The sequence below is a fragment of the Schistocerca serialis genome, chromosome 2, assembly GCF_023864345.2.
Source record: "Schistocerca serialis cubense isolate TAMUIC-IGC-003099 chromosome 2, iqSchSeri2.2, whole genome shotgun sequence".
NCBI lineage: Eukaryota > Metazoa > Arthropoda > Insecta > Orthoptera > Acrididae > Schistocerca > Schistocerca serialis.
In genome coordinates this window covers 231,691,082-231,704,543 of record NC_064639.1, presented here as the reverse complement: position 1 = coordinate 231,704,543, position 13,462 = coordinate 231,691,082, and the positions used below count along the sequence as shown (strand labels likewise).

General features: G+C 41.4%; 1 pseudogene; it reads left to right on the top strand.

Annotated features, from left to right (window-relative positions):
* Window positions 1-13,462, top strand: part of LOC126455863 (dehydrogenase/reductase SDR family member 11-like) — a 77,360-nt pseudogene that overhangs the window by 36,251 nt on the left and 27,647 nt on the right.

Sequence of the window (13,462 nt, the reverse complement as noted above, 5' to 3'; positions counted from 1 at the left end):
GAAATCTGCCGCCAGTTATTGTAGGCACCTGTAGTGAATAACATTTTTAATCTTCGGAAAATGTTTGTAACAGAAACAGAAGCATAATCTGAAATTTTTGAATAAATTAACCATTTTCTCAGAACGACTGCACCCTTGCAAACTGCCGTGGGGAAGCAGGGGTAGTACCGTAGACAACCACATCGCGAGACAGGTGGCAACCAGAAGAGCTGAGTACTGCATTGTTGCTTCTGCTATGCAAAATGTGAGGACATAGGACAGCGGCTTGTATATAAATGCTTTACTTGTTGAAGCAAAGTGTATAAATCTTCAGTGCCCATTTAGTATCTCCGTAGCACATAAAGGAAAAACGGCTATAATCGGATATCGCGAAGGAGTGCTTTGCGACATACTCGTCCTCGATTTATGACTCAAAACCAGAAGTGTCGAAAGCACTTTCATTTACTGTAATGAAAATACGAGTAAAATCTTAAATGAAGTTGTCTGAATGCGAACAGTATGAAACACGACGAAACTATATAAACAATCTGTGCAAAGCAGTTTAGCTCCAGAACAACATTTTATACGCTTCTTCCGTATTATATTAACATTATCTGCTGCTTCTGGATTCATAATCGAAAAGGAAAAGGGAATGAGGGAAAATTTTAAATTATATTTTCCTGCTTTGTTTGCAAACTTCTTTTGAGCACCGTGGTAAGAGGAAGATTAATGTAAATGGTATACATGGCAATCTAAAGATGATGGAGAGATAGGGGAAGGTTGCCACGCATCATTCCCGTGTAAACACCACTTAATTAGGATGTATTTATTCAAATGACTATAGTATGTCACGGGCACAGCATTTGTAAGTTATTCCTTATTTATTTACTACAAAGTGCTTTCCTCAGCGATGTTGCTATGGGTGGTTCTATAGTGGCTTTCAAGCTGACGTAGGTACATTTCAGATGTTTTGCAGTGACATGGGAGAAACAAAGCACGCAACATTGGCACTAGCAATATTTGCTATTTTAAAAGACGCACCCATGGTGATCAGCTAAGCGCTTCATTAGTTTTTTGTTTACGTAGATAATTTATAGTGAAACATTAGATTTTGTGAATGATTTATATTACCATGTTACCCTCACATTTATTCATATGTGTAAAACTTTCACTGTCTGGTTTAAGTCATCCTTGTAGAGCCATATTAAAACTTTCGATTTTGCCGCTCTCAAAAATTTGCCGCCTGGACAGCACCATAGATCACCGGATCACTTTCCCACCCCCTCCCTCCCTGAATGCCGATTACCTGTTCACAGCTCGAGATCAGACAAGAAAAAGGTGAAAATATGAGGAAGAAAGAAATGGAGACAGCTAGTTTCATTTGTTAAAAAAATTTAGATATGACTTGCGGATACTTCCAGAGGTGTGGCCACGATACAATAAGATTATTCGGTTTGACAGTCCAGGTTATTTCATAACGGAGAAAAGAAGAAATTTTATGTAACGAAGTAAATTACAGGTACGCATATACATTTATTTTACGTATTCGAGTGCTTCATACGTATATTTCACATACAATCGTGTAATGATGTAGGCACCCAGTAATGATTTTTGTGCTAGTTAATTCATAAGGCAGTGGGTTTTTAAGTTTGGCCCTTAAAAGTGGCAGCTCATCCGAGAGAAACTTGTAATTTCTGCTATACGTAAGGGATGCACTTTATTTGAAATTCAGTCATTAGCATAATAAAAGGAACTGCTACACTACAAAATACTTGAGTATTTTGCATTGTCTGAGCGTAATTTTGAAAATAAGTTCATTTTCGCAGTTATTGTTAGTGGAATATCATAATAAAAAAATTTGACATAATAAAGAATAAGAAAGTTGAAAGATAATTAACGTGTTAAATAAGATTTTAGTCATTGTGGTAGCCGCTTACGTGCGGAGTAGATGGCGCTTATTCCAGCTGCCGGCCCTTACCGTTAACATTTTAAGGGCCGGGATTAATCTCGTGCCCAGGCGTTGCCACCTTCGCTGCAATGACTCTTCATTGGTCTCTGCTCCAGTTCTACACACTACTTACAGTGTCACGTGCCAGCAATACTACCAGGCGGAATTCACTCTCGCAGTGGGCCAAGGATCAAAGTCACTTGTCTCAACAGTGGACATTATGAGGAATGCAGGGCTAGATGAAAAAGAAACTGGAATTAAAGTAGCTGAGATAAATATAAATAACCTCACTTATGCAAATGACACCGTACTGATCGCAGAAGGTGAGAAAGAGTTGAACATCCTTTTACTGGGGGTGAAAGAAGAAAGTAGAAATGCTAGTCGAGGGTGAACGTAAAGTAAACGAAAACTATGCAACTACACCTATCACTTCATGGCATACGGGAGGAGAAGGAAAGTAGGTAGTTTCTGTGATGATGAATGCTGCCAATAAGTCAAGAGTCTGATGTCACTTAGCGGAAAGGTGACGTACAACCCTAACAATGTTTTAAGTAGTAGAGACGCTACTTTAAAAACAAAAATCCGTGTTGTAAGGGCTATGGTCATTCCAATTGTGATGTACGGATATAAGACCTGGACCGAAAGAAAGGCTGAAGGGCGTAGAATAGACTCCTCTGAATTGTGCTATTGCTGGAAACTTCTTACAGTTTCATGAACTGCAAAGAGAACGAATACAGCAAATAAAACCAGACTGTTCCTTACGAGATATTTCATGGCGTAAAGCCAAGAGCTGCCACGTCATTCGGGAAGGACAGAACAGAGAAGACTGTAAGAAGAAGTCAATCAATCGCACGCTTAGCGAACCTCCCTCCAGGACGACAACGTGACAGAAGCGGCCCCAGGTGAAGAGGACGCAGACACTTAGGATCGTCTATACTGAAGAACACTATTTTGCTTGTTGCCCTTTGCTTGCGACATATCTGTGTAATCTAAGTTAAGTATCTTTAAATTTCATTTTATAATAAAATTCGTTAATACGATTTGTTTGTAAGCTGTCTAGCGATCCGAGAAAGCAGGTTTCCTAGACACCTCACATTTGACGACTACACTGAAGCAGAAACAGACCCACTTTGGGCACATAACGATAAAACATAATTTGCTGGAAAAGTCGTTAATGCTGGGCAAGATCGAAGGCAGAAGGAAAAGAGGGCGACTAAGGATGACATAGATCGATGGCATCTCAGCAGTGATAGATTCCAACCTGGGAAGTCTGCAGAAGAAAAGATGCAGGGCAAAAGAAGTAAGCGTGCTTTAGTTCATGGTCTACCGAGAGTCGGAAACATCTAAGCAAATGGAAAGAGAGAGAGAAAGAGAGAGAGAGAGAGGGAGAGAGAGAGAGAGAGAGAGAGAGACTAGAGACGAAGTTAGTACCGTTTTACTTGCCTGGATTGATTCCAGAGTGCGAGGTAAGGCTTGTCCATCTAACCTCCAACTTTTATTCTTTTTTACCAGTGTTACACCATGAAATCATTCCCTGCCGCATTCAGTAGAATAAGCCTGGTACAACCTCCCTGATTCTCAAACGCTGTTTGTAAATAGTGAGGCGAACGAAATTTCACCTACCAGACAGTGGACAAAGGCGGGTCAAACATCTGGATGTTCAGGTTGTGTGCTAGCAGTTCACCACTATGATACGGCATTGGTTAACTTCTTTCATTAATATTGTTTCTATTTACCATTCTCTAACATAGCAATTATGCATACCTTTGTTGTTGTATAGATGGTTCAAATGGGTCTGAGCATTATGGGACTTAACATCTGAGGTCATCAGTCCCCTAGAACTTAGAACTACTTAAACCTAGCGAACCTAAGGACATCACACACATCCATGTGTGTGATGTCCTTAAGTTAGTTAGCCGGCCGAAGTGGCCGAGCGGTTCTATGCGCTACAGTCTGGAGCCGCGCGACCGCTACGGTCGCAGGTTCGAATCCTGAATCGGGCATGGATGTGTGTGATGTCCTTAGGTTTGTTAGGTTTAAGTAGTTCTAAGTTCTAGGGGACTGATGACCTCAGCAGTTAAGTCACATAGTGCTCAGAGCCATTTGAACCACATCGGCCGGCGTTGCATAGATATTTTACACCTACAGAGCTTGTTTCAGTAATTTTGGTTTAAGGTGAGTCGTTTCAGTTAGGCAGCACCTTCCATCCCTGCAGTACGACACAAGTCTACAGCGTTCATCTATGAATTATTTTTCTTCGAGCTTCTAATTAGAAGTGTATTATTTGTTTTTTTTTTTTTGTTTTACCTGTGGGCTTTGTAATTTAAATTCACAAATTTGTTGCACGTTCGTTTATTTATTAGGCATGTTTCTGATAATACACCAGTTACAAATTCATTTATGATGATTCATTTAAAACGTTTATGCAACATTGAAACTGAAAAATTAAAAATCACGGAATGAAAAATGATGAACTTTATTTTTTTGCCAGTAAAAGAATTATAATGTTATAGTTTTACAGTGTAAAAAGTGGCACACCTTAAAATAGAATCATTGATACAAATCCTCAGCGAGAGGAAATGTCTATTTACGCTGACAATGGTTTATAAACCTGAGAGCTTTCTAAAAACAAGGTCTGCATTTCAGAAGCAATACATGGAATGGAATAAAATATGTAATATTGGAAAGTCTGAACCTACTGGTGTGAAATTGGTAAAGAGAGGTTTGGAACTGTTGGAAACCAATAAAGACATCGTTGCACCCCATCCAGTGGCCGGTGGACGTACAGAATGGTCAGAAAAAGTGTGAATAGTTGGTAATGCTGCAGGGTACGTTGTGCTGCGAAATAATGCTATACGTTGCGCCTTGTGTGAGTAAAGTAAAATGGAAGTTAGCAAGTCAGGCCGTTGCGACTCCAGCGCGCAAATCAAGAGGCCCGCTAGAGACAGTGTCACCAAACGTGTTCTACGTGTGGCTCCCTAATACAGAAAAAGAGAGCGGCACAACAGCTGGACATGGGACGGTGGTAATGTTCGAACCCGAGTCAAAGGCTGAGCAGTCTCGTAAGTTATCATCTATGCTACAACAACTGACACAAACTGTATCTGGCGGGCTGCTCGACGTTGCGCGCTCGCGGCCTGATTCGCTTACTTCAATGCTTATTATTTCGGAGACGGCACAACGTATCGAGTCCTTTTCTTATCAGTTATTTCTCGCCTCAGCCTACCCTGCAAGTTTTTCGGACTGTTTCTAAGCACCACATATATGATGAAAGTGCAGGTGCCAGCGACGTATTTACTTCCGAATGCTAAACAAGTTTAAGAATCAGCCAGCGGAAGAAAAACACATTGTGACTATTTTTGAAATGAGAAGAACACGGTTCTGGATTTTCTTAATCGCAGCTGTTCATAAATAGTGACAGATACATTTACCTTTCACAAGCATAAAAGACGTCATTAGAAGGAAGAGATTACACACGAACACGATAGTGATCAAAATTTATATTGATAATGGTCAACCGCAAGAATCGTTGGCAACGAAACTGGCACCTTCTTGGACTGGATCAACGTCAGTTATCCATCGCACAGTCCAAATGTGAACCCTCCAACTTCTACATGTTATATCCTATGGCAGACAGTCTTCAACGTCCGCGATTTGATAATGTTGGCGCGGTGAAGTGGCTGTGAAGAAGTAGAGTTCTTTAAACGACAATCACGGAATAAGCTTCAACGGTGGTAATCAGTCACTACATTTAAAATGTTGACTGTGGTGCATAGCAACATTGCATTCAGGCACAGTAACTTTAATGACACAAGCACTTCGAATGTTGTGTCAGTGAACAGGGTTTCAGTACAGTAATAGTCCTTCGCTTTGTTGCTGACTGATCGTGGTGGGATACTCTGTTCCCAGTGTGGCCTTCGCTGGGTTATTGGGTGGTTTGGTATTTAACTAATTTGTAAATGGAAATGATAATCTTATTTCATTACATTGAGTAATTACTAAATAATTTTTCTGTCGGCTAAAGATTTGATCAAGTTGCTAAAGAACTCCAACTTAACGTCGTGTTAAAGTGTTGTCTGTAAGTTGTGTAAGTGTCACTAAATCACAGTTCATACAACAGATTCCTTACAACTATTTATTAAGATCGAAGCAGTTATCTTCAGCAAAATGATCATTAAAACCACCGAATATCAGCCGCGCACAACACTGACGTATGTTACCTGAAACAATATTCTTCGCAACTCGTGCGTAATTAATTTCGGCTCCATACATCAGCTAGAAAAGTTTGTTATAACGATTGTGCTATGAGCACTATTTTTAAAGAACCAATCTGACTCGAATTATTTTCATTCGAATGAGTTCGGGACCACGGGTGCACATTTATTTTTACACATTTGTATTACGTTCGGCATTTATGTCTGCAGAGTTGCGTAATTTGAATTTGCCGCTGAGACAATTGTTAAGATGGCGGCAGACAATTGATAGAGACTTTCTATTTTTAGAGCAAATAAGTATTTTAAATGCTTATTAAACTTTACAGAAACTCTACTTTCGTATTGTTCACTATTTAGACTTCATCAAGCAAACATTTGATTTGTTTCTAAGGAAAACACAGACAAAAACGCGATACATATCGCTATCATCAATGGCTGCGCTCGTTGCAGTGGAAAGAAATAATTAACACAGATAATGCTTACTGAGACAGGAATTAAAGTTACAAATAATTATTCATTCATATTTATAATAATAATGAACTCTATTTTCGAGTAATAATTAACAAATAATTACAATTTCTTAACAGACCTCAGTTTGATATGCGTCCGCAACTTACATAAGCCAACCAATAAAAGGTAAAAACAAAGGAAGACAAACGCAGATCATAAAAGGAATTTACAATTATCATTGTCTTTGTATGATACACATCGATATGTCTAATTACATCATAGTATATTATATAAATAATTAATATTTATAAGTTTTCACTGTTTTTTCATACGTCGAATACATAATGTTTATATCCGTCAGAGACATAAATTCCTCTCGTCGCACTGTAGCCAAAAATTTATCTCGTGGATGTTACACCAGCTGGACAGACAGCCGAGTGGAAGCGCATACTGGACGTCAACGTGCTGGGGCTGTCCATCTGCACCAGGGAGGCCGTCCAGAGCATGCTGGACAGGGGAGTCGACGACGGCTTCATCATCCACATATGCAGGTACGCTTCGAAGCGTTTATAGCGATACTTTTTTTTCGTCTTATGATACTGTATATATGCATTCTTCAAAATACGGCCATGTAGCATCTGAAAATGAAGTGCTTTGTTAGGCTTCTGAGCTTCCGATAAACGTCGACATTAGTCACTGCGCGAGAATGATTACCTCTGGTGACTCTGAACCGACCTAAGCCTGAATTCTGCACTCAAACCTGCAATAGATCTGACGTGTAGATCATTTCGTGAGATAGCTTAGGCAGGAAGTAGTAAGTTTCTTGACTCTTCCCGGGTTACAGCGCTTCTCTTCATCATGTGCTAAATATATGTGGCTATGTACAACAGTGAGTCTGGATCAGAATTCTCCTTTGCCGTGCTGACTAAATTCACTGATGTCTAGAGGAGACACTCTTTTTAGTTTTTTCTTTGCTTTTCATTTAACGAAACTGGTAAGAGTCGTATTGGACAGACAAGCAATACCCAAGAACCGGTGGACGTCTTCGTAAGTTACGTTTTTCAGTGGTTGGGCCATTGCCTTCGGATTCCTCTAGTGAATTACAGGCTGGAATTAGTCTTTTTTACCGCTAGCTGCTTGTGATACTTTTCACCATAGATAGCTTTGGAAGCACAATCAGAGACTGATCAGACAAAACACTATGACCACTTCCCATCGCGACATTGGATACCGACCTGTGGCGTTGCGGGCACGTGACGCGGAAACAAAAGACTTTACGCGGAGCAGGCAGGTATGGGGAATCACCCCACTGAAGATATGGGCTGCAAATGGGGAAATACATTGAGGTAAGTGATCTTGACAAAAGGCAGACTATTATTACGCAGAGCCTGTGAACGAGTATCCCGGAAGCGTGCTATTGTCGTGGGCACCTACGGAGTGAGGTAGAATGACGGTGAAATTACCACTAGGCTCTTAATTTTTGGACCTCAATGACTCTTCACAGCACGGGGGGTTTGGTGGCTTGTCTGCTCTGTAAATTAGGGAAGATGGTGATCTGTTCCATCTCTGCCGGAAGAGCACAATGCTGAAGCATGTACAAGTGTTTCGGAGCCCACCGCACATCGTACATTATTGAACATGGAGCTCCGCAGCAAACCTCTCCTACGTGTTGACATGTTGTCTCAACTTCAATTACTATCGCTGTGGGCACGAGACAGTCTGGATTCCATCAAAGAAGACGTATGGGATTCTCGGCTGAATCGTATTTTTGCTACGTTATTTCGCTGATCGTTTCCACAAACATCGTCATCAAGGTTACGGCGGCTCTAGACGTGTAGCGCGCTACGGGCGCAAGCTGCCGGGAATGGTATTATGCTATTGGAGACAGTCTCCTTAGGTTTCATGGTATATGTGCTAGTAATCGAAGAGATTCCGACAGCTGCGAGCAACCTGGATCCCATCATGCTTGTCTTTCCAGACGGCAATGTTATCTTTCAGCAGTATAATTGTCCATGTCTCCGAGCCAGAACATTGCTGCAGTGGTTTGAGCAGCATTATAGTTTATGTATCGGCGACCAAATGCGCCTGATGTAGATCCTATTGAAATCATCTGGGTCGCTATCGGGTGCCATCACCACCTACGCAAATCTACGAATGCCACATACGTCCACAAACCTACCAACAAACTATCGGATCTCTCATGCACGGATTCAGAGATGTATTTCGCTCCAAAGACGGACAAACTAGCTATTAAGCAGGTGGTCATAACGTTTTGGTTCGTCGCTGTATATACAGAGGGGCGAATTGTGGTGATTGTGGATGGCTGGCTGGTGATGGTGGAAAGCTAGTCCGACTAATTATTCTTGAGTGCTGCTTCATTGTTTAGGATCATGAAGTAGATATTAGACACGACGACTCAGAATGTTTTAGACAAGCACTGTTAGGATTTTAACACCCAGTAAAAATAAATAGACTGCTCCATATGGGTGCCTGCTACATTTATATCAGTTCATCCCAACAACGATGTTACAAATAACAGTAAGTTGAGACAGTATTGCTTTTCTTTCTGCTTCTTGATAATGTCTGTTATCTAATTTTCTCATCCATTTAGCAGAATGACATCTTTTCTCGTCATAAACAGGAATATGAACTATTCAAATTGTTCAAATGGCTCTAAGCACTATGGGACTTAACGCCTGAGGTCATCATTCCCCTAGACTTAGAACTACTTAGACCTAACTAACCTAAGGATGTATCTCACATCCATGCCCGAGGCAGGATTCGAACCTGCGACCGTAGCAGCATCGCGGTTCCGGACTGAAGCGCCTGGAACCGTTCGGCCACAGCGGCTGGCTATCAACTATTATTTGCTAATTTTCGCAACTGGCTATATTTCTATCTCTGGCTTCTGATTGATTCCTTTATTTCTGAAATATATATTTTTACTATCGTATGTACACGAATGCATTCTGTGTATACACACTACATGCCGGAGCTGCTGCAAAACATGCGTAGGGCCATCGTTGTGAAATAAATCTCCAGAAATGTTAAAATCCGAGATTATGACAATGATGTTCTGGTAGTGAACCAACATTTTATTTTGATGATACTTTTTTATACTCCCTTTAACCACATTAAAATATTATTTTTCTGCTGATAAGGTGTCAGCTACCGTTTTTTGGGATTCTCAAGTAATAATCCTCATAGATTACTTGGAAAATGGTAGAACCATACCTGGACGCCATTATGCTTTATTATTGGATCGCTTGAAACTTGTGGCGCACAAAAAGTGCTCTCTCACCAGTATAATGTACCATCCCACACATAAGCGATAACAATAGACTGAACTGAGCTCTGAACTGGTTCATCACCTACTTTATTCATCAGTTCCTAGTGGCGTCACCCCCAGGTTACTGCTTCCTGTTCCTTAACTTGAAACTTTACCTTGCTGGGAAGAAATTTTCATTAAATGAAAACATTATATTCAGTCAACGAATATTTCGCAGAGGTTGACAGAGGCTCTTCCTCGGATGGGATGAAAAAGCTGGAAGGTCACTGCCTCAAAGGAGACAACGTCGAGAAGTAAGGTGAGCTGTTTACCTAGCAAAGTTTTTTCCATGTTTTCTTGCGAGACATATTAAACCACCTTACTATTTCCAAACAGTTTAAAATCTATTGTTTCCACTACGCCTAATTTGGCTTTAGTTGTTAGGTTGCAATCATGGAGTCTAGTACGTTGTTTTTCACTCTTGTTTTGCGATGACCGTCATAACTATTTCCGAAGGCACGTTCATCAAATTCTCAGAGCAGAAAAGTAGGACATATTTAAAACTATTTATTTTCAGGATACTTGGATTATCTAGCTAGTTACAGACCTAGAAATGCTTTTATCGTCATATAAAAATTGAATTTTGGTTTGAAAAAACAGAGGAACGTGATCTCGTAAATACAATCTTACATATTTACTTACAGGGTTGTAAACATGCTCGATTCTTTTACTGTTAGGCTTGACATTACACCGCATTCAGTTGTCATTGGTAGAAAACTAGCTACTTTCCTCACAATCCGGATAGTACAATTACAGGTGATCAAATGACTGTGTATTGCCATTGAAGGGTAATACACACATCAAACAAAGTTTTGCATCACCCCAGTTCCCAGAACTCCTAAACGTAGACATTGACTGTGGATATTGTATAACAGACACAGTCCCTTTGACTGTTAAGAAGTGTTCACTAAGCGCGCCTAAATATCTAAACAATCATGCATGAGCAGCACCTATTAGACACAGGGGGTCCCACAGTCGATCAGTTCCAGTCATTCTACCAGGAAGGAGGTACATGACTCGTGTTAGGCACGACTGAACTACAGTTCAGTCGTGCCTATACGGTCAGTACCGCGGTTCGATCGCTTCCGCATTGTTTCTTTGTGCCGGGAAGAACAACAAGAGAATCGTCCAGGCGTCTCGGAGTGAACTAAAGCGATGCTGTTCGGACATGGAGGAGATAGGAACTGTCGATGACATGTCTCTCTCAGGCCGCCCAAGGGCTACTACTGCAGTGGATGACCGCTACCTACGGATTATGGCTCAGAGGAACCCTGACAGCAACGCCACCATATTCAATAGTGCTTTTCGTGCAGCCACAGGACGTTACGACTCAAACTGTGTGCTTTAGGCTGCATGATGCGCAACCTCACTCCCGAAGTCTATGGGGAGGTCCATCTTTGCAACCACGACACTATGCAGCGCGGTACAAATGGGTCCAACAACATGCCGAATGGACCGCTCAGGATTTGCAACACGTTCTCTTCACCGATGTTTGTTGTTTATGCCTTCAACCAGACAATCGTCTGAGACGTGTTTTGAGGCAACCCTGTCAGGCTGAACGTCTTAGACACATTGTCCAGCGAGTGCAGCAAGGTGAAGGTTCCCTGATGTTTTGGGGTGGCATTATGTGGGGCAGACGTACGCGGCTGGTGGTCATGGAAGGCGCCATAACGGCTGTACGAGACGTGAATGCCATTCTCCGACCGATAGTGCAACCACATCAATAGCATATTGGCGAAGCATTCGTCTTCATGGACGACAATTCGCGCCCCCATCCTTCAGGATAACGCCATCGCTCAACTTAAGTGGCCAGCATGTTCTCCAGACATGAACCCTTTCGAACATGCCTAGGATAGATAGAAAAGGGCTGTTTATGCACGACGTGACCCACCAATCGCTCTGAGGAGTGGGACAATCTGGACCAACAGTGCCTTGATGAACTTGTGGATAGTATTCCACGACGAATACAGGCATGCATCAGTGCAAGAGGTACTAGTGTGTACAGCATTCTCGACCGCAACTTCTGAAGGTCTCGCTGTATGGTGGTACAACATGCAATGTCTGATTTTCGTGAGCAATAAAAAGCTCGGATATGATGTTTATGTTGATCTCTATTCCAGTGCCGGCCGGAGTGCCCGAGCGGTCCTAGGCGCTATAGTCTGGAACCTCGCGATCACTACGGTCGCAGGTTCGAATCCTGCCTCGGGTATGGATGTGTGTGATGTCCTTAGGGTAGTTAGGTTTAAGTAGTTCTAAGTTCTAGGGAACTGATGACCTGATGCTGCTCAGAGCCATTTGAACCATTTTTTTGATTCCAGTTTTCTGTACAGGTTCTGGAACTATCGAAATCGAGGTGATGCAAAACTTGTTTCGATGTGCGTAAATTAACTTCCGATTTTTGAATACCTATTTCTCGAGGTATTGGTACGTATTTACAGCTGCCAAAACAACGCATTTTACCTCACTTTACATAAGCAACATAATGTTTACTGTGTTAAGATTTTACTTCAAAGTTTGCAATTGATGTTTTATTTTTAATGTTTATAGCCTTCATTTTCACTTAAGGATCGACATCCGTGTTAATCATTACTGTTAATCTGCTGGTGTTATTGTTGTTGCTGTTGGTTGTGGTGATCAATGATAGTCGTGGTGGTGGAGGTGGTGGCAGCGGCGGTGGCGACGTCGCCGTCGGCGGTGTGTGTGTGTGTGTGTGTGTGTGTGTGTGTGTGTGTGTGTGTGTGTGTATGTGTGTATGTGTGTGCGCGTTTGTGTATAAGTGTGTGTGTGTGACACGATGTGTGATATGCTGTCTATGGTAGTCAACCTTGTCTGAACTTTAGCTCTTTTTGCACTTGATGGAAAGTTAAACAACTGCGCAATTTAGAAAAGATCCGTTAAGAGTATATTTTATTGTTGCTGGGCGTTTTCGTTCTCAATTTCCAATCAACGTTTCATGTTTCGAGAATGGCTAAGAGTTCATGAATTTGTGCGTGTATTGCTGAAAACAGTTTTCCTTTTTTAACCAAAAGTTCGAATCACATGTACATGCTCTAGTTTACGGTTAGTTTTATTAACGAACATGAAAACCGACGCTCTGCTCGACAGTCTAGATAAGACGTTTCATTGCCAGAAAAACATTTGGTGCAATATATGTGGTTTTCCCGAATGAGGGAATAGTTAAAACGTTCCACTTCCACTCCCTTTTAAAAGACAGCGTCTGTGAAAGTAATATAGCATCCTGCTACCATGTCGAATTCTCATACATCTGCCGAAACGGAAAAATTCGTATTGAGCGAGATGCCAGAGTTGTGGATTTTAGACCCCTGTTCAGCGATCCCCATGAAAATTTCCTGTGGTTTATTGCTTTATTTTAATTCTCAGCTCACAATGATTCCTTCAAGGTCACCGCAGGTTTCCAAATATAATCCATATTAAATTGATCAAGTGTTCTGTCCCTAGTAACCCTGATATCGACGAGGCTTTAAAAGTTCTTTCACTTCGAAAGTTGTCATCCGGCGAAGTGCATGACGGAACTTGATAGTT